The 26,953-nt window shown below is 44.4% G+C and overlaps 2 long non-coding RNA genes across 2 annotated transcripts; both read left to right on the forward strand.

Moving 5' to 3' along the window:
• The first annotated feature begins 4,045 nt into the window (after positions 1-4,045).
• LOC122892069 lies at positions 4,046-7,562 on the forward strand. The gene is made up of 3 exons (XR_006381356.1): positions 4,046-4,095; positions 6,986-6,993; positions 7,083-7,562. It is a non-coding gene; the product is annotated as an uncharacterized LOC122892069 (long non-coding RNA).
• Positions 7,563-7,991: 429 nt separating this feature from the next.
• LOC122892068 lies at positions 7,992-25,319 on the forward strand. The gene is made up of 6 exons (XR_006381355.1): positions 7,992-8,123; positions 18,958-19,028; positions 19,997-20,179; positions 20,430-20,480; positions 21,360-21,488; positions 25,129-25,319. It is a non-coding gene; the product is annotated as an uncharacterized LOC122892068 (long non-coding RNA).
• Positions 25,320-26,953: the final 1,634 nt, after the last annotated feature.

Below are 26,953 nucleotides of genomic sequence, written 5' to 3' on the forward strand. Positions count from 1 at the left end.
GTATGTGGGGACACACATATGAAAGGAGTGGAAAAATAAACATTTTTGTCTTCAAGGAATTAGTTAGCTAATTTCAGATAAGATAGACCCCCATGAAACAGTTACATGGAATGTCAGGCAGAGTTTGAGACACACAGGTAATATGTACTCTCAGGTTATAGACAACAGGGTGGAAGAATCTGGGACCACTTAAAGATCAGGTGGGATTGGTGGGGTGGGGACAATCTCCCCAGTTAGTAGGAGAAATGCTTCAGCAAGGTATGAAGATGAGGCAGTGAGCACAGAACAGTTTAAATTTAACTGGGGGGAGGGGTTGAAAAACATGTCACCACTGAAAACAATGCAGGCAAGTAACTTTTAGAAAAGCAAGTTCCACTTTTCAAGCACACACGTTATGGCACCTGTTTTTTGGAAGTTGCCTTGAAAATACTAAAGTAGTCTAATGTTCAATAATTGTGACCAATAAAGCACCTGGCTAAAAAATAGAAAAGAAAAAACTTGCTAACTTTGAAAACTCTGTCAACAGATTCACTGTACTCTTTGAAGTCATCAGAGGAGATGAACTGGAACAGGACAAGAATTTTCCCCATCTTTTCCTCTCAAGGCATAAAGGCTGAGACAGATCACGTTTGTGGCCAGAGAGAGCAGTGTGCTGGGAAACTTGGCTTGGATCTTGGATCTCAAAGTGGGTAATTATTCATCGACTGAGCTGCAGTTACAGACGACTTTTCCTGAGTGTCAACAAGGGGACGGGTGAGGAGAATGTTCTGATGGAGCCATTTATCTCTTTGTGCCTGTGTCAAGGGCTCATAACTATCTATATGCAGTGAAGACAACTTCTCAGTAGCTTGGGGTGGGGGTGTGGCTGCCTGTCTGAATGCTGGGTCCTGGGGTGGAACCCAGGCTTATTCAAGCTTAATTCATCAAGAAAGGAAGGCACCTGGGCGGCTCAGGGTTTAGGCCTCTGCCTTCAGCTCAGGTCATGATCTCAGGGTCCTGGGATCGAGCCCGATGCAGGTGCTCTGCTCTTTGGGGAGCCTGCTTCCCTCTCTCTCTCTCTGCCTACTTGTGATCTCTCTGTAAAATGAATAAATAAAATCTTAAAAAAAAAAAAAAGAAAGCAATGAGAATCATCTTTCTGATGCAGAGCAAGTCTAGCCACACCTCATCTCAGTCTGTAACAGAATCATAATTGTATCAGGTGTTAACACTGGAGGGACTAATGAGGTGACCTCATGAAAGAGAAAGGGGGCGGTGCCTGGGTGTCTCAGCTGGTTGGGTATGGGACTCTTCATTTTGGCTCAGGTCATGATCTTGGGGTCTTGAGATCCAACATCCACTGGGCTCTGTGCTGGGTGTGGAGCCTGCTTGGGATTCTCTCTCTCTCTTTCCCTCTAGCCCTTCCCCCACCTCCAGCTCACGCTCTTGCTCTTTCTATCAAATAAATAAAGAAAATAAAGTAAAAGAGAAAGGATACTACCTCCTGCTGATTAGAGGGATGTTAGCCCTGGCTTAGTCCCAATGAAGACAGGCATGGTTTGTCATGGTCTGTCACTCATTTATCTCTGGTATTTAAATTGCCAGGAGAGGAGATTTATGGAAAACCTCTGAGACTTCTCTTGGGGAGATCCTTTGGTCCACCCACCCTTCGCAGAACCCAATCCAGACTAATTGCCTTAGCAGTCAGACAGGATTACTAGAGACCCTGTTTCTTGGAGCTGTCTTTCTTTAACAAAGCAAATATTGTACAGTTTGATGCATTTTGTTCTCCCTGTGTTGTAAATTAATTTTAAGCATATTTCTACGTGGAAGACTGGGACGATTTAGAAAAACAACCACAGAAATACTTTGGTGTCAACTCCTCAACTTTATTTCACTTTCATGGGCAGCAACTGCAAGTGAATCCTCCCATTTCTAGCAAGTTCTTCAAGGTCACTCTTTGATCATGACTTCTCTGCCACATGAGCAAAGCTATTGCCGGTTCTTGTCAACTTTTATTGTCAACAATTCTTTTTTTTTTTTTCCCAAGAATTCATTTATTTATTTGACAGAGAGAGATCACAAGTAGGCAGAGAGGCAGTCAGAGAGAGAGAGAGAGAGAGGAGGAAGCAGGATCCCTGCTGAGCAGAGAGCCCCTTGCAGGGCTCAGTCCTAGGACCCTGAGATCATGACCTGAGTGGAAGGCAGAGGCTTAACCCACTGAGCCACCCAGGTGCCCATATTGTCAACAATTCTTGAGAACTTTAATTGTCAACAATTGACAGTTGTTTTTGTCAACAATTATTCTTACTGTCCTCTCCACCAATAAATTAGATAACGAGGGATAGCTCTAGATTCATGTGTTTATCAAAGTTTGTCACCTGCTTTGGAACCTCACTTAAATTATCCATGTCTTGGGGCGCCTGGGTGGCTCAGTGGGTTAAAGCCTCTGCCTTTGGCTTGGGTCATGATCCCAGGGTCCTGGGATTGAGCCCCACGTCGGGCTCTTTGCTCTGCAGGGAGCCTGCTTCCTCCTCTCTCTCTCCCTGCCTCCCTCTCTGCCTACTTGTGATCTGTGTCTGTAAAATAAATAAATAAAGTCTTAAAAAAAAAAATTATCCATGTCTTAAGTTAAGCTTCTCAGAGACAGACTTAATAGTCCCTTAGTAAAGTTTTACCAATGGACTTACTAGAGGAAACCAATCCTCTCTATTTAAAATGTATATATACATTTATATATATATAAAATATGTAAAATGTATATTTTATATACATATAAAATATATATTTGTGTATATATATGCAGATACAAAAATTTAATTTTATGTTTATATATAAATGAATATATTTCATATAAAATTACATACATGTTTCCATATAAAAATATAAATTTATATTTATGTGTAGAAATAAAATTATGTATATATTTGCATGTATATATATAAATATAATTTGTCACTAAATAGTATATGTCTATCCACAAATCACTTAACCTCCCTCCCTAGCCTTATATTCCTGATCAGGAAGCAGAGAATTCACTGAGTTTTCTTTCTTTCTCTTTCTTTCTTCCTTCTGTTCTTCCTTCCAACCCTTCCTTCCTTTTTCTTTCTTTTTAGTTATCTGAGTTTTCTTAGATATCTCAATATGTATCATATTTTCCTTGTATATCTCAAATTTTTATTTTATTATTAATTAATTAATTAATTTAAAAAGAAATTTTATTTATTTTCTTGAGGGAGAGAGAGCACAAGGGGGAAAGGGGCCAAGGATGAAGCAGACTCCACACTGAGCAGGGAGCCGGGCACGGGGCTCAATCCCAGAACCTGAAGATCATCATCTGGGCAAACACCCAACTGACTGAGCCACCCAGGGGCCGCACGAAATTTTTTAAAAACATTACTTCAAATTTACATTTCTTCTGCAGTGCATTCTAATATTTAAGTCAGCAAGAGTCAAGCATTGAAAAATGCGGATCCAGCTTTTTCCATTTTGAATTTTCCAAGATTATTTTCTTCCTTCCGTGAAGCCCTCTGGGAGTACTGTTCAAAGAAGAGCTCAGTAGGGCAGAACACAAGCTCTGGCGCACTCTTTGGCAGAGAGGGTTGACTGAGGGATTTTGACTGGCATTTTGCGGCTCTAATCAGGAAATGAGAGGCTGCCCCAAGAGGACACTCCAGGGACTTTCGACAAGAAGGTGGAGGCCCCTGGGTGTGGGCATCACTTCACTGGCTCACTCCATGCTTCTCTAGTTCAAGGAGGGGGCTTTGTGAGGTGACTATGACAGGCTGGAGGTTTGAGGTGACTTTTTGGGGGCATCTCACCAATAGATCCCAAAGATGCTTCCTCATGATTGAAGTAAAAACAAGACAGAACAAAGTCCAGCCACCGGACTCTTGAGCTCTCCTGCTAATTGGTTCAGGTAAGTCACAAAGGAAAGCAACAAAAGATACGAAAATATTATTGAGGAGGGTGACACTCTCAAAAAAGCAGGAGTTTTCTGCCATCTTACCTCACGAAGAACACTCATTTTGACAAGGACCACAGAGGAGAGTGCCGTGGTGGGGATCTGGGAGTCTGGCGGAGGACACCAGCCTGAGACTGGATGCACTAAACAGGGTAAGAGGAACAGTTTCACTTCACCTGTGACTCCCTCAGCCAAGGGCCAAGAGGGCCCTTCTTGCCAGAGATTTCTCCAGAAAGAAAAAGTGAGAGTGTGGGAGTGGGTGTCTGGCTTTCCCAAGTGTATGTGGCACTGCTTGATACCCCCCGGATTGCTGAGGGGGGCACAGAGAGGGGCCCGGGGTCAGGGCAATGGCTGCCACGGCTCGTAGACGGAGGGCAACAACGGGACTGGAATCCTACTAACTGCTTTGCAGACTCAGTCAGGAGGGTCACCTTGCCTGTGACTCTCCCCAGATGGCTCTCAGGCACCTCCAGTGCTGCACACATCTCATCCTGCACACCCCCATCCTGTGGCTGGTGCTCCGTGCGCCCTGAGGGCACTGCATTCCAGCCTTTGTGGATGCTAGTGAGTCTGATTGGGAAGAAGCTCACAGAGCCGAGCACTAAGAACATGCAATCTTGAGCATTCCTTGCCAACAGTGGACAAAAGGTGTGAGGCAGGGGTAACTGTAGAAAAGATCTGCACAGCCTTGGGATCCCTCACGGAGCAGATAAGAGGGATTTCTCTCCTGCAATCAGTCAGTAAAGCCTGAAGGAGGGGACTGCTTCTTCAAATGGGAAGACTTCAAGGAACAGGAAAAACGAGGAAATATACCAAATGTTAAAACAATTCAGAGAGAGTATGATAAACCTGTACATCTCTGAATCTTTTAGAAAAATGAGACAGACAAGCCTGCCTTTCTACCTGGACCCCACTCTGAGGTTCTACTAGTTCAGCAGAAGCAGAAAGTTTTAGTGGTTTGGGGGTTAATAAGTTTAAATAACCTTAAAGATGGTCTCATATAACAAAATGTTGCCGAACATGAGATAGAGCCAGAAGAGTCTGCCTTATTGACTTTTGTAATTGAAATGAATCCATTGCAAGTTTTTCTGAACCAATTGGTAAAGATTTTTTTCAGAGTGACTTACATTCGTAGACTAGATTTAATTTTTTTTTTTTAAAGAACATTTTGTGTAAGTCTAAAACATGTCTTTTTTAATGAAACTTTTCAGTTGGGATAAGTGCAAATTCAGCTCTGATTTGGTAACTTCTAGTTAAACTAGACTAGTCAGACTAAACCAGGACTTGACAAACCTTAGCTAGTAGATGAAATCTGGCTTATCACCTGATTTATACAGCCCCTGAGCTGAGACTAAAATTTTTAACAGATAGAGAAAAAGAAAAAAAAAAAAAAAGAATATTTTGACACAGGTGAAGATTATATGAAACTCAAATTTCCATAAATAATGTTATATTGGAACATGCAAAAAAACAAAACATAATTTAAGGCTATTTGACCATATTTATTACAATTTAGGGGCCCCTGGCTGGCTCGGCTGGTGAAGCATGTGATTCTTGATCGTGAGTTCAAGCCCCATACTGAGCGTAGAGTTACCTTCAAAAAAAAAAAAAAAGTAATTCAGCAATTTCACTTTTTCTTACAAATATGCTCACCTGGATGCGTACCTTTTATATATAGGACATTCCTTACAGCATTATTTGTAATGGTAAAGCACAGAAACAACCTCAGTGTTCATGAATTGTGGGTCAGTCATACACATGAATGCTATATGGCCAGTAAAAAGCCAGGCAATGGATCCGTAGGTATAGAGTAACCCACAGGGGTATTAGTTTCCTATTATTGCAGTAACGAAGGACCACAAACTTGGTAGTTTAAAACAAACAACTTTATTATAATTCATATACAGAGGTTAGAAGTCTAGAATCAGTTTCACCGGGCCAGAGTCAAGGTGTTGGCCATGCTAATTCCTTATGGAGCCTCCGGGGAAGAATCCTTTCCTTTGTCTTTTCGGCTTTTAACTGCCTGTGTTCCTTGGCCCATAACTTCTTCCTTGATCTTCAAATCTTTGACCTTCTGATCTTCACTTCCATCCTCTGATCTTTTTCTCTGCCTCCCTCCTGTGTTGGGCTGCCCAGATAATCCAGGCTAATCCAGAATAATCTCTCCTCAGGATCTCTCATTCAATCATATCTACAAAGTTCTGTTTGCCAAGTAAAGTTCACGGTGTCTGGAAATGTGGGCATCTTTGGGGGGCTATTACTTAGTCTTACAAACTAGAATATAGTTTTAGGCAAGCATAGCAAGGTACATAATGGCATGAATGGAACGTTATCATTTGTGTTTAAAAAAAATGGGATAGGTATCTAATCTGTGTGTGTGTGTGTGTGTGTGTGTGTATGTGTATACATATATATGTATATCTGTATTCCCAAGTGTCTTTTCAGAGAAAGTCTATATACATATGCATATATATTCCCAGGTGTTTCTGAAAAGACAACTGGGAATCTGGGAACAGAGAATTTGGGGCTGAATGGGGGTCATGAATGGGAAGAAAATTTGCCTTTTGTAACTTTTTTACTTTTTAAATAGAATAGGCTTCTATTCTATACAAACTAAACCATGGTTCTTCTGGTCTCTTTCTTACCAAACCTTCACAAGAATTTTGATTGGCAGGTCCTTGTCGGTTTTACCTTTTGGTTACTAACTTATGATAATAAGAGAGAAACTAGGGGCCCCTGGGTGGCTCAGACGGTTAAGTGTCTGCTTTCAGCTTGGGTCAGGATACCAGGGTCCTGGGTTTGAGCCCCATGTTGGGCTCTCTGCTCAGCGGGGAGTCTGCTTCTCCCTCTCCCTCTGGCATTCGCCCCAAGCTCGTGCTCTTTCGCTCTCAAATAAATAAATAAATAAATAAAATCTTTAAAAAAAAAAAAAGAGAGAGAGAGAAAATAAAAGAAAGGTAGAAAAACCCGGTTTAATGATAATCCTTGAACTGGTTTTCAGTACCAAGGATAACTGAATATTGACTTGCCTTTCCCTTTCAGGACTCCAGGTGAGAGACAACTGAAACCGTGCCGAGTTGAAAGCTTGTTTTTCAGAGAACTGTTTCTCCCCAGTCTGCTATTGTGTGTCTTTTTTCAGAGCCTGCGAACAAGTCTACTAGCTGTCTCTGCAGAAGCCTGGACTCAAGGTCAACTGATAGGGTTCCGGCCTCTAAATCAGCGAGGAGGGCCTTGCATTCCTCCCCAGAGATAAGGACCCCACGACCTGATCTGGTTTATACTGGCTCTCCGAGCTCGCCAGTAGTCCCCTCTCCCTGTCCGGAAATAATCTCCCGGCTCAGGGGATGAATTGAGCCTCCGTGGGATGTTGGTCTCCGCCTGAAATGAACACGGGATGTCTGTTACTTGTGTTCCTCATGAATCGCCATATATCCCCACCGTTTTCACCATGTTTGTAATCTCAACCCCTAGGATCATAAAAAACTTGTCATTGCCCCCTGCGGGGCGGCAGATCAGAGGTTTGCCCTCCAGTCTCCCGGTTTGGCTGCCCTAGAATAAACTCTTTCCTTGCTACCAGCCTGATGTCCAGTTGGCTGACAAATGTGGGACCGGCTTTGCTGCACACTGGGCAGAGATCTGGGTTTAGTTATGCGGCTGCTCTCCATTGCACGGACCCTCTGTGAGGGCAGAGCTCTTGGGGCCTTCAGCCCAACTTCTCTTGAAAGAGGCTCTTTGCCAAGATTCATCAGAAGGCAAAGAAAACCCTCTCCTGAGCTCTGGCAGATAGCACCGCTTTTCCCAAAATTCTTTGAGGAGTCGTAGGCAAGACGTTTTTTTCTAGTTGCTTTTCCATTGGAAGATCTGTTTTTTGGACGGTATTGTCATTTGAGAGGCAGGAGGACTTAGCAATCATCGTGTTCAGACTTCTCCTTTGAAAGCTGAGGAAACAGATGAATATGGAAAGCTGAGGAAACAGATGAATATGGATGAGATGAGCTCATGGTCAGTGCCAAGTGCAGCCCATGAAGCACAGTGAGGTCTCCCTGCGCGGGGACAGCATGCCAGGCATTGGGCGGGCCGCAGAGCTGAGGAGCGTGGCCTGCTCCAAAGGAGCTCCCAGTACCTGATTGCTGTCGAGAGGGGTGGACAAGGGGGCCTGGGGCGAGAGGCCAAGTTCCCAGTAAGTAAACGGCCGGTCTCACGGGGTGCACGGGGCTACGAGTGAAGTGTGACAGATGAGTTCGCGTGCGTCGGGAGCTGATGTCCCAGGACAGGGGAGCAGACCTGCCCGAGGACACCCGGCGGACCGTGGGCTCTGGGGGCGGGTCTGTAGTTGCGGAGCAGTAAGAACCAGGGGGAAAGTCGGCGAGGAAGTTGAGAAGTAGAGGGGCAAGATCAGGAAAGGTCTTGTACCTGGGTGGGTTATTTTTTCTTTACAGAAAGGTAAGCCCAAACTTTCTGGAAAGGGCCATACACCAAATGTTTTAGGCTTGGCAGTCAATACGTTATCTCTGTGTACCCGTAATCCTGTTGTATTCTTGTACAGCTCATGAAACATGAAAAACCATCCCCCCACCTCCTTTTTTTTTTTTAAGTGGGTTTCATGCCTAGCATAGGGCCGAAAGCGGGGCTTGAACTTACAACCTGAGCTGAGATCAAGAGGCTGAGGCTTGACCAACTGAGCAGCCCAGGCGCCCCCATGCAAAAACCATTCGTACCTTGCAAGCCGGATTGAGCTCACAGGTCATAGTTTGCTAACCTGTGTAGGCAATGAAAAGCCATCGGAGATATTTTTTTTCTACTCTTAAAAAAACTGAAGTGTAGGGGCGCCTGGGTGGCTCAGTGGGTTAAAGCCTCTGCCTTTGGCTCAGGTCATGATCTCAGGGTCCTGGGATGGAGCCCCGCATCGGGCTCTCTGCTCCTCAGGGAGCCTGCCTCCCCCCCTCTCTCTGCCTGCCTCTCCACCTACTTGTGATCTCTGTCTGTCAGATAAATAAATAAAATCTTAAAAAAAAAATTGAAGTGTAATTAACATACAGTGTTATATTAGTTTCAGACGTACCATAGAGCGATTCAACCATTCTGGATATTACGCAGCATCGAACGTGACGGGATGATGAGTGTACGTACTTTACTCCCCATCACCCATTTCCCCCATTCCCCCACCCACCTTCCCTCTGGGAATCATGGGTTTGTTCTCTACAGTTAAGAGTCCGGGTTTTTTCTTTTTCGTTTCTTTTTTTGCGGGGTGTTGTCTCTTGTTTTTCCTTTGTTCATTTGTTTTTTTCTTAAATTCCACGCATGAGTGAAATCGTACAGTATTCGTCTTTCTCTGACTTAGTTCACCCAGTGTATTACTAATCTCTAGATCTATCCCCGTTGTTGCAAACGGCACGGCTTCATGCTTTTTTGTGGCTGAGAAATATTCCATCATACAGATACATACTTACACACCCCGCATCTTCTTTATCCATTCACCTTTCAGCGGACACTGAGACTGTGTCCCGAACTTGGCTATTGTCAGGAATGCTGCAGTAAACATAAGGGTGTATATATCTTTTCAAATTAGTGTTTTCATTTTCTTGTGCAGTAGTGTGATTATGGGCTCATAGGAGGGGAAGGGCAGAGGCAGAGGGAGATGCAGGCTCCCTGCTGAGGAGGGAGTCTGACGCAGGACTTGATTCCAGGACCCTGAGATCATGACCTGAGCTAAAGGTCGATGCTTAACCACTGAGACACCCAGGCATCCCAGGGTAATTCTATTTTTAATATTATGAGGAACCTCCATGCTGTCTTCCCCCGAGGCTGCACCAGCTTGCCTGGCCATTGGAGACTTCTAGGCAGGACATGACGTGATCAGATCTGAGCTTTGGAAAGAGAACTCTGGTGACAGAGAGACTGGGGGCTGTAGGGAGAGTTAGGTGGGAGGGGATATGTCCAAGAAGACCTCTAAGGAGGTTCATCATGATAGTCCAGGGAGAAATAATGAGGGCCAGAACCAGGGGGGTGACCTCACTTCTTGGCAGCTGGGTCCCTTGCAGACATGCAAGAATGACCAGATGTGGTGTTACCTTTCTCTCTCCCTCCTTCTCACAAGCTTCTTGGGACACTCTTCTTGTCTACTGGGAGTGAGGGGGACAGTGTTGTCATGAGCTTTGGCCCCCTCTGTTTGGGCACAGCTTCACCCTGGGGGACAGCACAAGCCCTCTGAGCAGGACCCCCCTTTTCCTTGTAGCCACAGGAACATGGTGGGGTCTGGTTCAGGTCTCCCGCCTCCTGCTCAGGCTCATACTGGGTTATGCTGACTCTTCTTTCCTTTGGGGTCAAAGACGCTCGTTTTCTCTTTGAAATAAGCTTTTGCACAGAATTATCTTACTGTGTCTGGCAGCACCACATTTGGGCATTTGTTCCAACTTCATTCTAATTGCCTGGAGTACAGCTCAAGTGTTGGGCTTTTCTCCCCATCTCTTTTGTTCGGGGCCAAGAAGAGTTTCCTGTTTCAGGTGTAAAAGATCAGGCAGGAGCAAAGGGACCCTGAAGAGGGTTTAAGTCCCGTCTTTTCCTTCGCCGGGTGCTGATTACATCGTCCCTTCTTGTGGGAACGGGGCCGCCTCCCAACAGACCATTTGTGTACACGCTCTTTGCATGTTTTCTGTCACTTAGATTTCTGCTGCTATTTATTGACCCGTTTCCCTTTTATCCCGGGGACCATCTCTTCTTCCCTTATCTGTCCGTCCCTGTTCTCTGTAACTGCCTCTTTCATCTCTTCAGGGTTATCTTTCTCCCCCCAGGACATGGATACTTTTTTCAAGATTTTCTTGCCGTTCCCAGGGTAGAATTCGTGCCCTTTTTACCTCTGTTTCCTCCTCAAATGCTTTATTGCAATTTCTTGAATTACATCTCTAATAAGTGGCTTAAACGTCTTGATCAGTGTGTGTTTTCGAATGCTTCAAATATAGATGACCACAGAAGAGATTTTCTACTTTCCTTTTTTCTGCTGTTTCCCTGGCGTAACAATTCATTGCGGGGTTTGGGGATATAAGGATTTGCCTTCAGCTGAATGGGAGAGGGGTGCCAGACTCAGGATATAGCCCCCGATCCTTGTTGATGGGTCTTTGTTTTGGTGGAGAGGTCCCTCATTTACGTAACAGGTAGCAAAGTTTTTGGCCAAGAATGTTCCCTCCTTTTGCCATACCTGCTTTAGTCAGGGCCCGTCTTTATTTTCCTTCTTGTTTATGTACTTGATTATCGGGATCATTTTATGAATCTCTCTAAGCACGGAAGTCGGATATTCCAATCTGGACCTTAAACTCTTCACCCGAGACGGTACAGATAGGGTGAGCGACATCTTACCTAGCCAAGTAAGTTCCAAATAGGAACATTCTGTTCTGGGGTCCTCAGGGGCCCTGTGGTGACAGTAATGATGATGGTGGCCATAAGCGCTTTTGGTGACATTTATCCCGTGCTTATCATAGGCCAGATACTGTGCTAAGCTCTTCGTTCATGTACTTTATGTGGCCCTCAAAGCAACCCTCTTAAGGGGCACCTGGGTGGCTCAGTGGGTTAAAGCCTCTGCCTTCGGCTCAGGTCATGATCCCAGGGTCCTGGGATCGAGCCCCACATCGGGCTCTCTGCCTGCTTCCCCTCTCTCTCTCTGCCTGCCTCTCTGCCTCCTTGTGATCTCTGTCTGTCAAATAAATAAATAAAATCTTTAAAAAAAAAAAAAGATTTTATTTATTTATGTGAGAGAGTGAGAGGAAGCATGAGCAGAGACATGAAGCAGAGGGAGAGGGAGAAACAGACTTCCCGCTGAGCAGGGAGCTCAGTGCAGGGCTCCATCCCGGGACCCCAAGATCAGGACCTGAGCCAAAGGCAGATGCCCAACCAAATGAGCCATCCAGGCGCCCCTGAGTTACAGACTTTTATCCTGTCATTTTACAAATGAGGAAACAGGCTTAGAGAGATTAATGTAGTTCCCCAAGGCTGGATGATGGCCCGGCATTCAACTGTACTTATCGCGACATTTGTCCCCAGTTTGGATCACCATGTATACAGATGCATTTTCTTTAGGCACCATCAAAGGTTTTGTCAAGCACACGAATATTAGTCACAATGCTTGGGTTGGTGCCGTTTTGTGTTCTCAGCACTCATCCCTCCCAAGGAGTATAATTCAGGATCTCCACTGTTTCTGGGATTAAGTTTCCCTTTGGGTAAGGAGCAACCAAGGCTGACACTTCAGCAGGAGGCATAGTACCCCAGCCCAGGAGACTTTCAGGGACTGAAACAATGTTGCAATTTCTTTTAAGATCAGAAGACGAAAAATGAACTTCTAGATTAAAAAAAAAAAAATGTTTTAGGGGCAGCTGTGTGACTCAGTTGGTTAAGCAGCTGCCTTTGGCTCAGGTCATGATCCCAGGGTCCTGGGTACGAGTCTCGCATCGGTCTCCTTGCTCGGCGGGGAGCCTGCTTCTGTCTCTGCCTCTGCCTGCCACCCTGCCTGCTTGTGCTTTTGTCTCTGACAAACAAATAAATAAAATCTTTGAAAAATGTTTTAATATGTAATACTAATATATTTGTCCTTATACCGATGCAATCATAGATGATAATCTTGATTAATTGATTGATTGAAGAAGAAACCCACGAAGGCAAAAACACCAGGGCCCACGAAAGTCACAACAGGGCCATGCCAGCCATGCGTGGAGCCCACATGGGGCTCTGGGCCTCCTAGTTTCACTTCTCTTCTAGGTCGTCTCCTCAGCGTGGACGGGAGAGAAATCACAGGGTCACACCCTGTTCCTGGGGCACTTCTATCAGGACAGTTGCTTATCTCCTTGGAGCACCCTCTTCCTCACTAGCATCAAGGCGAGATGAAACTCAACCATCCTAATCCGGAATAAGGGTTCAGCTGGTATTAGTTCTCTTTTCCAGCTGCCTCTTAGTTGCAGAAGTGGCCAGAAGCCGTATCTGAAATATAGACTATGCAGGAAAGTAGCATGTAAAAGTCTTAACCAAACGACTTGATCAGAGCCACCCAAATAAAAAGGTATTTTATTTTCAGGCAACACTGAACTCATGCCCTGAATTTTTGCCTGTAATCTTTTGAAATGTATGTGGAGTCCTGGTTTAGGATTGAGTCACTGGGTCTAGAAACACAGTGCTTGGGTTGGAACTTGGTTCAATCACTTACAAGCTGTGGAACTTGGGGAGTAAGTAGACCTCTCTGGGCCTCGGTTTTCTCATCTGTGTAGTGGGAGTATTCACTGTAATTGACCTTATCCAGTTGTTTTGAGGATTAAATGAGTTAAACAACGGGAGCTTCTAGAATAGAGCCCAGCATATGGTGTGAATTCAATAAATATTTGTTATATTGTTGCTATTATTATGATTGACCAAGAGAATGAACTTTTTTCCAGAGCTTGGGTTCTCAGACTTTCCCTCTGTATTTATCTAGGATTCTTTGCTTTCTATGTCTGGTCATTTACCAATCACATACGAGACCCCACTCTCTCTGATAGCTATTCTAGTTTTAAAAGTCTTTAATATGATTACTCTTTTTATAATCCTTATCAAAACACCAACAGCATTTTTCACAGACTACAATAAATAATCCTAAAATTTGTATGGAACCACAAGACCCCACATAGCCAAAGCAATCCTGAGAAGGAAAAAACTGGAAGTAGCACAATCTCAGATTTCAAGATAAGCTACGAAGTTGTAGTAGCCAGGGTGCCTGACTGGCTCAGTGGGTAGAGCATGTGACTTTTAATCTTGGGGTTGTAAGTTTGAGTCCCACATTGGGTATAGAGATGACTTAAAAAATAAAAAAGTAATTAAATGTTTAAATTATTAAAATTATTAAAAAACCCCACCAAAGAAAATCAAGGGTCGGCCACTTAACCAACTGAGTTACCCAGGTGCCCCTAAACACTTTTTTCTTTTGTTCTAGTTCTGTTGAAAACTGCACAATTTCAGATGCATTTCCAGGAAGTTTGTTTTTCCATTTCCTGAAATAGGTCAGGCATGCTGGGTGTGAGGTTTGAGCTGTCAGTGTCTTTGCCACATCTCCTCTGAAGGTCAAGGACGCGTGTCAAGGGCTTCATGAAATGGATGAAGGTCAGGCGGCCAACCTCAGACTTGCCTGAAGCTTCTCCCTCCCACTCGCTTACCTTTCAGGGTCTGACCCTGATCACGAGAGTGGGTCAGTCATATGTTGGTCTAATTCTTTCCCTGAATGAATTCAGGGAAGGAAATAGAAGGCGCGGTGCATAGGGCCCCCAGACGAAGGCTAATAATTTGGGTGGCATCACAGTTAGGTGATTGGGTTTTACTGAGAGTTACAAGGTGACAGGGCTAGCTGATTACTTACCATCACGTGCACTTGGCCTAATGACGGTTTTCTCGCCTGGCTGCTCTGCCCTAAGGCATTAGACTGCTGAGGGACCGGGACTGGGGTTTGCTGGGGTCGGCTCCTGGGAAGTGGAGGTGGATGAGAAGCTAGCTGAAAGCCTAATGAATGGATTTCAGGAATTTCCAGGAATACATATTCAATATGCCACTTTTTGTTGGAAAAATGAATAAATATAGCATGTGGGAATGAATGAAGCACTTCGTGAGCGTTTCTCCATTGGCAGAGAGAGGTAGTGTGTGTGTGCTTGGAGCCTTTGGGAAATACGGAAACAAGGAATGCTTTGTAAAGAACTGAGAACACACGGGGATGCTTTCTGTGTATCACGCAAGCCTCTGCATCATCACTCTGAATTCAACACATAGATTGTTTTATTTCCAAGATTTCTTTTTTTTTTTAACTCAACATAGCCCTTTGACTTGACTTGAGACCTCAATTTCATGGCCAAAGCATACATCCTGGCGGAATAGTTACCTTTTCTTTACTTAAAACAAGGACAACAACAGTACGCTGGCTGAATGTTGCATTTATAAAATGACATTCCCACATCTGCCTGTGAATTTCTTTCTTCGTCAAGTGGTCATGAAGAAGGGGAAGATAAAAACGAAAAGAAATAGGAGGAATTTAAGCAAAGAATAACTTCCTTTTTATTAGGTTTAACTTGAAACCAGGTATCATATTTATATAAATACTGTGGAAAATATTTAACCTATTCATAAAGGTTAAGTAACTAACTGATAAGCTTTGCAGGGAAAGTAGGTTTAAATGCTCCCATTAAACTCAGACCGTGCCAGGCCGTTGATCAAATTTTCACATGCATAACCTTTAGGAAACAGGAAAGAAGTCTGGGGAACAGAAAGAATTTCTGATGAACAAACACAGTTGTTCATTGTAGAAATTGTTGTTACTTTATATATTAGAGGGTGCAAAGGGAGTCAAAAAGTCAAAATAACAGGATTTAGATGAAAGCCTTAAATGATACAATTTAGTCTTCAGAAAAGGCTACGATCAATTACTGTAGCTGCTGGCTGGAGGGAATCAAAGGGGCAAGATAGTTTAGCTCGTTCTCTTTCTTTATAAATAGTACGTGGAATGATTAGAGTACAAGGTTGAGATCGCTGGGGAGGCAAACAGAACATCTGGGAGACCAGAAAAAACTGCTTGTGAGAATAAAAATTAGGCGATGATACATTTGTAGGTTTCTTCCTGGACTAGAATGTCATAGAACTAATCCTCCAACCAGGACACTTGAGAGTGGAGGTGGACAGCTGTAGTAAATGTCAGGACAGCAGGCGACCCCAGGTCTATGGCGGGGGATCTGGCCCATGTGGTCACCATTTCTTTGAACACAAAGGACTAGACAGACCATCATCTTTCAGTTTGTTTCTCTTTGGGGGACTGGGGTTCTTATGAACATTTTAAAGGATCTGCATTATTTCTGCTGTAATGAAGAAAAAAATGCTCATAAAAATCATCAGACAAATTGTGTAACTGAAAAAGTGAAAATCTCACACATGTTCATTCTTTCATCAGGAAGTGAAAGATCACATACGAGTCCGTCGACCAGAGACACCCATTATGGCCCTTGGTTATCTACCAATTGAATTTTAATTATTCCTCTTATATATACATATAGTTATATAATCCTACCAACCTGAGCTTGTCACTCCAATATTGTCAAGTTATGAATATTGTCAATATTGTGAATATCTTTCCACTCAATAAATGTTCTTTCTAGTGACTGCCTAGTTTTCTATTAGTTCAAAAAGTACTGTAACTTATTTAACCAGTCCCCTATTTATGGACATTTGTTTCAGTGTAATCTAAACAATATTATATTAAATGCTTGGGATATGCATACTTTCAGGAAAATATTTATTTGGTTATTTTCTTGGGATTTATTCCTAGAATTGAAGTTGCTGGATTCCAACATATACGTTGGAATGTAAATATAAATATATGTGCATATATATTTGTTATTTTTCAACTGCCAATAATCAGTTTTCTCATTAAAGATTTTATAAATTTTCTTGTCCATCCACAGGGCATGAGAATTCCTGTTTTATCATATCAGGGCTAATATTAGATAGTAATAATTAAAATTTTTTTTTGCCACTCTGAAAGGTACAAAAGAGCATTTGGATTCAATATCCTTCTCTGTGATTGTTAGCAAAATAAAACATCTTTTTAAATGTTTATTAGACATTAGTACTTTTTTTTTTTTTAAGATTGTCTTTATTCATTTTAGAGAAAGAGAGAGCAAGTGAGTGGGGTGGGGAGGGGCAGAAGGAGAGGGAGAGAGAGAGAATCACAAGCAGACTCTCCACTCAGTTTGGAGCCCGACGTGGGGCTCAGTCTCACAGCCCCAAGATCACAACCCTCAGATCATGACTTGAGCTAAAGGCAAAAGTTGGACACTCGACTGATTGAACCACAGAGGCACCTCTAATAAGAAATTAGCATTTCTTGGGGGAACCTGGGTGTCTCAATGGTTATGTGTCTGCCTTCGGCTAGGGCATGATTCCAGGGTCCTGGGATCGAGCCCCGCATGCTGAGCAGGGAGCCTACTTGTCCCTCTCCCTCTGCCTTTCTACTCCGCCAGAGCGCTCTCTCTCTCTCTCTCTCTCTCTCTCACCAATAAATGAATAAAATTTTTTAAAAAGTTAATATTTCTTATGTGAGTTGTTTGTACCTGTCCTATAGGAATCTCAGACTTCGACAGGTCTCAAAAAGAAAGACACATATCACAGTTCTCTGAGTCAGCTCTGATTTTATTTATTTATTTTTTATTCTGAGTCAGCTCTTAATCTTCCATTTTGTTGTTAGCATTACTCTCCATTCTGCTGCCAGGATATAGACCTCAGAGATGGCTTTCACTTCTCTCCACTTCTCCAGCCACTCTCAGACCGGGTCATGTTTATTTCATTTTCACCACATTTCTCATAGAGGTTCCTCTTTGTCACTTCTTTACCTACTGATCTGGCTTGGAATGTTCTCTTGCTTTATTTTAGGAGGCTCCTAACTAGTATTAAAATCCCAAAGAAGCTGATGCCTGCTGGAGATAGACCTGAGGCTAGAGTTCAAGTTTCCCAAGTCCTGTAAAAGTCATTACTATTTCCCTTGCTAGACTATTGTTTATCATCTTTGTACCCCGTGACTGACACATAATAGGTACTTGATAAACAAAGGATGAAATTATTTTTCTCATCTCCTGTCTCTCTCCTCTCCCATGAATCTTCAATGCTGTTTTTAGAATTAACTCTCCAAAACAGAAATATGATTGGAACACTCTTCTTTTAAGAATTGTTGCCCATGTCCCATTGACTATAGCAGATCTCTCCATCTCAGTACTGCTGACATTTGGCCCAGATAATTCTTCGATTTGTAGGACTATAGATGTCAGCAGCAGCACCCTGCTTAGGGTAACAACCAAAACATGGCTCCAGACATTGGCAAATATTCCTTGTAGGATGGGGGTGATGGGCAAAATATCACTACTGGTTCAAAAACACTGGCCTGTGGGAAGAAGTCAAAACTTAGCACGTCGGTCTTACTCTGCTATCTTTCCAGCTTCATTTTGACCTCTCCTGAACTTCCTCGAATGTGCCCTCTACCTTAGCACCCGGGTGGCTTTTCATGTGCTGTGCTTTCAACACTTTATTCATAACGAAGGCCAACCGCCACATTGAATAGAAAAATGCATGTTGCATAGATGTAAGAGAAGCTTGTTTTGGCTCACCTAACAGCATGGTATGGCTGAACATGTCTGTGACCAGTCTTTCGGGAACCTAGACTGGTTGAGGATCTGCCATGTTTGGTATATAGCTTCCAGAGTGGCCCTGGGGGTCACCTCCATTCTACTTCATGAAGAGAGAAAAGAGCATGGAGGAGCACACTAAGGAGATTTTTTTTTTTTAAAGATTATTTATTTATTTATTTGACTGATAGAGATCACAAGTAGGCAGAGAGGCAGGCAGAGAGAGAGAGAAGCAGGCTCCCTGCGGAACAGAGAGCCCAATGTGGGGCTCAATTGCAGGACCCTGAGATCATGACCTGAGCTGAAGGCAGAAGCTTTAACCCACTGAGCCAATCACGCACCCCACGAAGCACACCAAGGAGATTTTTATGGTCAGGACTGAATGATGCATATCCCTTCCACTCTCATTCTATTGGCTGGACCTCAGTCACATGGCCACACTTGATTGCAAGGGAGGCTGGGAAATGTGCGAGTAAGGGAAAAAGCAGATCATGAATATGCATGATGAGCTGGCCCTCCTGGCCACAATCAGCTTATCAGTTCCGCAGATTCTGGTTCTCCTTTAAGGTCTGTCTCAAATATCACTCCTGGAATTATAAATTCTGATCTCTTCATTATAACCATTTTTATGCCCCTTGTTCATCCGATTGTACATTATGATATGATTCATATGGCAAAAAAAATTTTTTTTAAATCACTACTATGATAGTTTCCGGTATGTGGCGGGTATATATTTGTTAAAAAAATGAATGGATGATATTTGATTATGGGAACGTACCGTGGGAATGTCCAAGTATTCACTGAAGTTTGTTCTTGTTGCTCTTTATATTTACTTTTTGATCTCTGTCCCAGGAATCCGCACCAAAGATGAGACAAGGGCAGTCACAATTTTTTGAGGACTTGCAGCATCTTAGGAGACCCAGGTATGGGAAACTTCTCTTTCCTGGAGGCCAAATCTAATTCTGCTTCCAACCTCCCTGAGCCTCCAACAGTCATCTGCCCCCTCCCTGTGCTCTCCACAGATAATCTCCCCGACCTCTCTGGCCCACTTCCTGTATCCTCCCGCCAGAGACCTGCCTTTTAAAAGGGGGTGAGTGTCAGTCCTGAGGAATCATTGACTGATAAGTTGTATCGGGAAAAAATTGGGGGTCCTGATTCTGAAAAAAAGGCTGAAATGTTGGCAGTGGTGGTGTTTCAGCTACATTTGCATATTTTCCTTGGGAACAGAAGGTGGACTTAAAGCAAGACCTATGCCCACTATGTATAAATTCTAGAGAAGGTTTCTCTCTCCTTTCCTTTCCTTTCCTCTCCTCTCTGCTCTTCTCCTCTCCCTTTTCTTTTTCTTTCTTCTTTCCTTCCTTCTTTTCTTTTCTTCTTTTTTTCTTTCCATCTTTCTTTCTTTCTTTCCTCCTTTCTCTCTTCCCTCCCTCCCTCCCTCCCTTCCTTCCTTCCTTCCTCTCTCCTTCCTTCCTTTAACTTCAAACAGGAATTTTGTACCTTAGAAGCAAACAGTCTTCTTTTGAATTTGAATTTTGAATTCTGTGTAATTGCCAAGGTAAACAAGAGTCAAGCCTTCTGTGCCTTTGATTCTTGCTGTTCTTACTAACTAAAATAGGTAAGAATGAACACATTTCTGCGATGAATGTGCAGGGCATTTGAGCACCCATTGAAGGCTCTAACCAGGCCAGGATTTCCTTTTTTGAGGCCATGCAGAATGCGGTCCAAAAACATGAACACAAGAGGAATGCTTCTGGTCATTTTTCTCAAATCCACCAGAGGGTTCCCACTGACGTTTCTGACAAACTAAGCCTCTGTGGTGCATCTGCCCGACAAGGGAGCGTTTATGTAAAATGTTTTCTTTTTTTTTCCCCTCTCCTCATTACTTTGACAGTTCCAGCCCTCACTTTCTCCTCTGCTCGGATCGACATCTGAGAAGGAAGACCACAACTGCATACCGTTTTATAGATCTGCCTGATGAAAACCAGCTCTCCCTATAGGTCCCACCGCGTATGAAACACACGGTTTTTGTCAAGAAAACCAGCTACCAGCTGAAAGAGTTCTGATGCTATTGCTAGTAAGAAATTAGTAACTAGATCCCTGGTCTGTTTTAAGCCAACTTTATAATTATACTGTTTTAGTGGTAAACCAGACCCTTGAGCCAAGCGTAATTTAGAAATTCTAGATCTGTATTCCTTCCCCCTCCGTCTTAAATGTTCATCTTTGCTGCCTTGCCGTTGTCTTCTTTCAAACATATAATTTTCTTCCATTCCTTCCTCACCCCTGGCTCCTTGTCGATGTGACCCCCCTGTCACAAATGGATAAAGGCATCTTGGTCCCCCACGTCCTGGGACAGCATGGGTAACAAGCAAGGCTGTGTAAGTACAGATCCGGTTCTGGAACGTGTGACCACTGTGGGAGGGCGTCACCAAGCAGGCTCACTGGTGTGCGCCTGGGCCTGGAGCCTCAGCCTGTGCGTCCAGAACTTAACCTTTTCTTCCTAAGACCAAAACCGCCCTGGAGATTACTTTCTCCAACTCTCAAGCTCTTCTTGATTCTGTCAACTTTTGGTCCTCAGAGCTCTTGTGATATGGAAAGATTTATTAAATATTAAAAATGAAAACCAGGGCTTCCTTGGGGGAAAATTTCAGAGTCTCACTTGCCTTTTTACATTGCTTTCTCTCTCCCATTTTCTTCCTTCACCTCCCCCTTATTTTATTTTACTTTCCTGGTGCAATTGTTTTTCTGCTCTTTCAAGCTATATTTTGGGGACGGTTTTAAAAAAATCTCTTAAGTATATCTTGAAAGCCTACATTTTCATTTCGGCTGAAAGTCATCCAAACCATATGCATTTCAGTGGAACGCTCCTCCAGCTGGCCTCTCTCTGCCAAAGACCCTTTTTTTAAATACCTGACCAAATTTCTACAGAATAGCGCTGAAATGATACCGATCCAAGATCTCTAAGGGATCACAAGCACTGGATTCTAGATCCTTCGTTCACAAGCTTACTGGCTGGAGTTGTTCCGCCGTCCTGAGCTTGATAGCATTTTCCCTCCAGAATTGCTTTTTCTTGGTTTCTTCCTTTTTGTTTCTCTCTCAGGAACACTAATCCTCTGCGGGGAAAGCAGCCAGGAGGGGTAACTGTTGCTCGGCCGCCCTTGGTACCAAGGGGCAGCCAAAGTCTCCTTTAAAGACAGCTGCTTTCTATTTCAGGATTCCCAACATTGTGGCTGTGTGCATTTTCTTTTCACTTCCAGGTCTGGTCTTCGCCTGAGCTAAAACAGAACTCACCATTTTTACCAAGACCTTGAGGGCCACGGCTTGGGTCCCGTCAGCGGCAAGCCCTCCACGCAGTGTCCCTTAACGCAGATGGCATTGGAGTCCCTGTAAGCCACAGCCCTCCCCACCCTCCCACCCAGGGGAGAAATGAAGGCCCACTCGTGAGGAAAACTGGCTGATTGAGTTATGACTAAACGGCTTTTCAAATCTTCTCATTATCCGGGGAGAAGGGAGCAAGTTCTGTAGCTTGTCAGAGCCTGGTCCCTTGACCACAGATAAAGCCAAATCCTCAGGAATCCTGTGAATGGGAAGTCTTGGAGGTTATACCTTGGAAACAAACCACACGGCCTCACTCAGCAGGGCTGCCCCTTGGTGCCGAATGCAACCCATTCTTGCCTGTTTTAAGTGAAAACATCCCAGGATGGGAACGTGCATTCTAAGAGTGGAATGCTTTGTAGTTCCTTGTACTTGGGGGGGAAGCGTGGCGTGTTCATAAATGAGACTGCTACTTAAAAGTTCACCCCTTTCTGCTCCCAGACTGCAGCTCCTCAGGGAGCCCCGTGATAAAGATCGCTAATATTTTCCCTCTAAGAAGGGAATCAAAGGGGAGCTTTGCTATCTGCCTTGACTGGATACCAAATTAGGTTGTGCATTTATTCACTCTTTGATGGCCTCAGTTACCATGGAGACTTTTGCAGATATAATATGTATTTATAGACAGACACGTGTATGCATATAATGGAACTACATAGGGAGGTTATAAATATATAAGCTTCCTGCGTTACGGATACAAACATGAACTTTCCTTGTATATTTCCATCTGCCCGCGTACTTCCCTGGGCTCCCGGATACCTGCGTGATCACGGATACACCATGTAATGTCCCTGCCTCTCCGCTGGGGCCTCTGGAAGATAGGGGAGTTGAAGGAGCTGGTGTTCTTGGGGGGGAGGTGCTTCCCCTCTGCTGCATTCCCTCCCTCTGCTGGAGCTGTGGTCTGCTCTCTGCGCAGATGTGTAAAATGACGTGCTTGTGTGTTATGGCCACAACCTGGTTCCTCCGGTTGTGTCGAATCCCAACGGTCTATGATTTTAATATCTTTCAGCAGTTCTGTCCTGAAGTTACTGGGGGTGGGAGGGGGCAAGCAGTCACCACATCAGCCAGCGCGCATATTCTGAGAGACTCAGTCCTGTGAGTAACAACTCACCTAGCTTCAGAAACCAGGCCTGGGTCTGATGAGCTTTATTTCTTCGGTGGCTGTCTTGGTGCACCTGCTAGGTTGAAGGCCAGGGACAGCCCTAATCTAGCTTGACTGTGGTGAGACTTCTGACTCAGTCTTTTTTTTTTTTTAATTTGACGGAGAGATCACAAGTAGGCAGAGAGGCAGGCAGAGAGAGAGAGGAGGAAGCAGGCTCCCAGGACCCTGAGATCATGACCTGAGCTGAAGTTAGAGGCTTAACCCACTGAGCCACCCAGGCGCCCCTGACTCAGTCTTAAGCAACACACTTATTGATAAACCTTGGTAGAGGTCCTTTTGCCTCAGACCCAGATGGCACATTTACTGGTGTTCTGACACATTGTGTGCTTGGCTGCCAGTGTGAGTCTCTTACATGTCATTCTCTTCTTTAAAAGCCAGGAGTGCCTTCTCAGTTGCCTTCTGGATGATTCCCGAGGCCCTCAGCTTGGCATTCAGGCTTCACCAAGTTTTCAGCCTTTTCCTCCCATCTCTATTTCTTTTCTTTTTCTTTCTTTCTTTTTTTTTTTTAATATTTTACCCATTTATTTAACAGAGAGATCACAAGTAGGCAGAGAGAGAGGAAGGAAAGCAGGCTCCCCGATGAGCAGAGAGCCCGATGTGGGGCTCGATCCCAGTACCCTAGGATCATGACCCGAGCCGAAGGCAGAGGCTTTAATCCACTGAGCCACCCAGGCGCCCCAACCCATCTCTATTTCTAATAGTCTCCCAGAGAAGGTCCACCTCTTGAACGAGAAGAGTCATCTGATTGCTTTATTCCTTCCTGGGGCACCCCCACCCCCACCCCCACCCCACATTCACTCGTGTCCCAGCGCTACTGTGGGGCAAGCCTGGAACACGTCCTGATGCAAAGCCAAGGTCCCCTCCCCACAGCCTAATCCTTCCTGTGAAGCCCACATTTGAATCTGCCTCATCTCTTGACGTCTCCCCAGTAGGTCCGTGGTGGAGGGAACCCACCTTCCTCTGACTTTCTGTGTCACAGGTCGTCTGCGTGACATTGTCCCATCCTTGTCCCCACTCGCCCAGTCATGTGGTAGAGACCCCTGAATAAGTCCCATAGAATTTGAGGGTGTCTGAGGAGCCCAAGGGGGTGGTGAAAGGCTGGAAGCCAAGATGGTTGGGAGTTTGGGAGGAAAAGGACCTCATTGGAAGGAGACAGAGCAGAAGGCAGTTTCATGAATCTAAGCATATCATTCAGCATCCAGTCTGCATGTCCACAGAGGGACGCATGCCTGAGCAGGAGGTCAAAAATCCTGGACTCTGTGTCTTTAAGTTTCACGGAAGCTCTGACTGAAGACAGAAATTTTGGAAAACATGACCCCACCCTTCAAGGCTTCGCGCCCCCCTACACCCGCCAGTGCACACTCTGCCGGCCATGATCCACTGTAGCCAAACAATTTGGCTTTCAAGATAAGTTGGGCAGATATTTGATAAGTGAGGATTAAAAAATAAATTATAAACACTGTTATTTAAAAACCAATTTCACAATCCCAGGAAAATTCTCCTGTGTTTCTCTTAATCCAGCTAGGAAATGATAGCAATATTATATTTGCTTGGTTTGTAGATCTTGTATGAACATATGGTTATTTATGGGATTCGTTATAAAAATAGATAATAGATGTGGCAGGACTTTGATATAGTTAAGTCTCAAAAGGAGAGAGATTTTTATTACTAGGGATCACTTTGCTGACCTGGGTTTTCTGTCACTTAGCCATCCGGTAAATGGCAGGCTCCCCAAGGGCAGGGTAGGTGGGGCGCCCCAAGTGATTCCCTGTGGCCCCTCACTCTGCTTGTCTCCAGATAAGACTCAGCCAGCCCAGTCTTCCATCTCTGGCAGGGGGCCTCCTGGCTCCTCTTCCATTGGAGTCTTGGGTCAGGTTTTTCTCTATCTCCATCATTTTCCCTCCTTTTCATAGGGAGCTCGATTTTGGGACAAAGAATATCAGCAGCAATTTAGGAGAAACAAAGGAAGTGGGAGAGGGAGGCTAAGCTATGTTGAGGGGAGGGTGATTCTAAAATCATGAATCTCAGGGCACCTGGGTGGCCCAGTCGGTTAAGCGTCCAGCTCTTGGTTTTGGCCCAAGTGGTGATCTCAGGGTCATGAGGTGGAGGCCCAAATGGGGCTCTGCGCTGAGCCTCTCTTTCTCTCCCTGTCCCCACCCCAATAAATAAAATAAATCTTTTAAAAAATCAAATAAAATCGTGGATCCCGCAGAATAGCTGACCTCTGTTGTATCGGTGAGGGCTGGGACAACACCTGGGCCCCAGGTGTGGGGACGGGGACACAGGAGCCTGCTCTCTAGAATCCAGTCCGTTCAGCAGCTCTCATCCTTTTGAACAATGCGGATGCCTGGGCCTTATTTAATGATGTAACAGGTGTGCCTCCCTGTTTGATAATCCTGACATGTCCCCTGAGGTTCCAACAGCATCAAGAACCATTGATTTAGGTTCCTGACACTTAGCGATCTCCGTAACTTGTTCCTTTTCCTCCACAGATAACATTTTTCAAAGAGCTCCACAGTAAGAATTTGGTAAAATCCCAAAGCCAATGCCTTGACTGGCGAAAAACAGAGGGAAAGTCTACTAAAATGAGATGACTTCAGAAAATAAGACTCCACGGCACCTGGGTGGCTCAGTCATTGAGCGTCTGCCTTTAGCTCAGGTCATGGTCCCAGGCTCCTGGGATTGAGCCCCACGTCAGGCTCCCTGCTCAACAGGAGGCCTGTTTCTCCCTCTCCCACTCCTCCCTGCTTGTGTTCCCTCTCTCGCTGTGTCTCTGTCTGTCAAACAAATAAATAAACTCTAAAAAAAAAAGAAAAAAAAAAAAAAGAAAAGAAGACTCCATAAATTTAATTATTTTGGAAGTGGTTTTTCCTCCTTGTACAATTTTCAGGGGATTTTCACACACACACACACACACACACACACACAGATACACACACACTCACAGAGTCAGGGAGATGATTAAACAGGAAGGAAAGACTGACTTTTATTGTTCTTTGGTTTAAAGTTGAAAACATTTTTTTCCTTTTATTTCGACTTCTTCCTTTTTTCCCTTAGAACTGCATCAAGCTATTTTTAGGAAGGATAGGTGGTTGGTTTTTTGGGTGCGGGGGCGATGAAAAGCATGACATCACCATGCTATTTTGGTAGAGTGAGAACCCTCTGCCAGGTTAGGTCAGCTTAGGTTTGGTTCTCTGTATTTAGGAGCTGAATTGCGTCTTTTTCTAATTTGGCTGCAGTTCTTCTCTGGAGACGGGAAGGATAATATTTATTCAAAGCTAATTTGTAAACTTCATTTTCAGTTTTGGGTTCAAAATCTAAACTGCCATTCTGTTCTCGCAGACGGCAACCCCGAGGCCGCCGGGGCATTGCCAAGGGGCTCGAGGGGCTGCGGGCTTCTCCCAGGGGCGCCGGTCTCCCCCACTCCCGAGGACCTGCTCTATTTCAGGTCCGCTGTGGGCTCTCAGTTTGGAAAACAAAACCTTCACGGGCGCTTTTTGTTGCTGATAAGTGCCCTGCGGATCGCAAGAGGGTAACTTACTCGTTTATTGAGAATTTGCCATGGAAACTTCTCCTTCTCCTCCGTGCGCGTGTGACCGCCAGCAACTCCTAATCCAGCCCCCACCACCCCGAGGTTTTGAAATGTTCCCTCTGAATGTTGAGTATGTTTATAACATTTCTCAAATGGAACTCCTCCCTCCTAATAAACAGTCGCGTTTGGAAAGGACTCCCCCTTCCACCCAACCTTTCATCCCTGGACACAAACACACACCTTTGTGTGGACGCGGTGTCACTGGCGGCCCTCTAGGTCCTGTTGTTTTCTAAACGAACTCGGATATTGTTTTATTATTCAAGGAGACGTTTTACTCTGATGTTTCTAACCTATTTATGGGCCCCTGATAGATGGTTATGTTTTTGGCAGGCTTGAGATAAGCCCGGGTCAAGGAAACAGCTTGTACTCGTCTTTTCAAGTCTAGCTCGTCTTTGCCATATCATTTCATTATTTCCTTTCCTGTTATCTTCAAACATTCCCTCAGAGCAGAGCTTGACAAGAACAGGAAGGTTGGCAAAGGTCTGGCAAGGAGGTTGTTTTTCTTCGTGTTCTAGGATGGACGTTCCCCTCCCCCTCCCCTTTCTTCTTTATGACCCACTCCCGGGGCCCTCTCCAAAGCCCATGGAAAAAAAGTTAAGAACGCCTTCGCCTCTTTAAAGAAGGGTCTCTAAGAGGTTTCTAATCAGCTCACTGTCAGCCTGTTTCCTCTGATCAGCTTAAATAGGTCCACTTGAAGTTCACAACTGCCAAAACCAGTGTTCAGA

This window comes from Neovison vison, chromosome 12 (assembly GCF_020171115.1).
Source record: "Neovison vison isolate M4711 chromosome 12, ASM_NN_V1, whole genome shotgun sequence".
Classification (NCBI taxonomy): Eukaryota; Metazoa; Chordata; class Mammalia; order Carnivora; family Mustelidae; genus Neogale; species Neogale vison.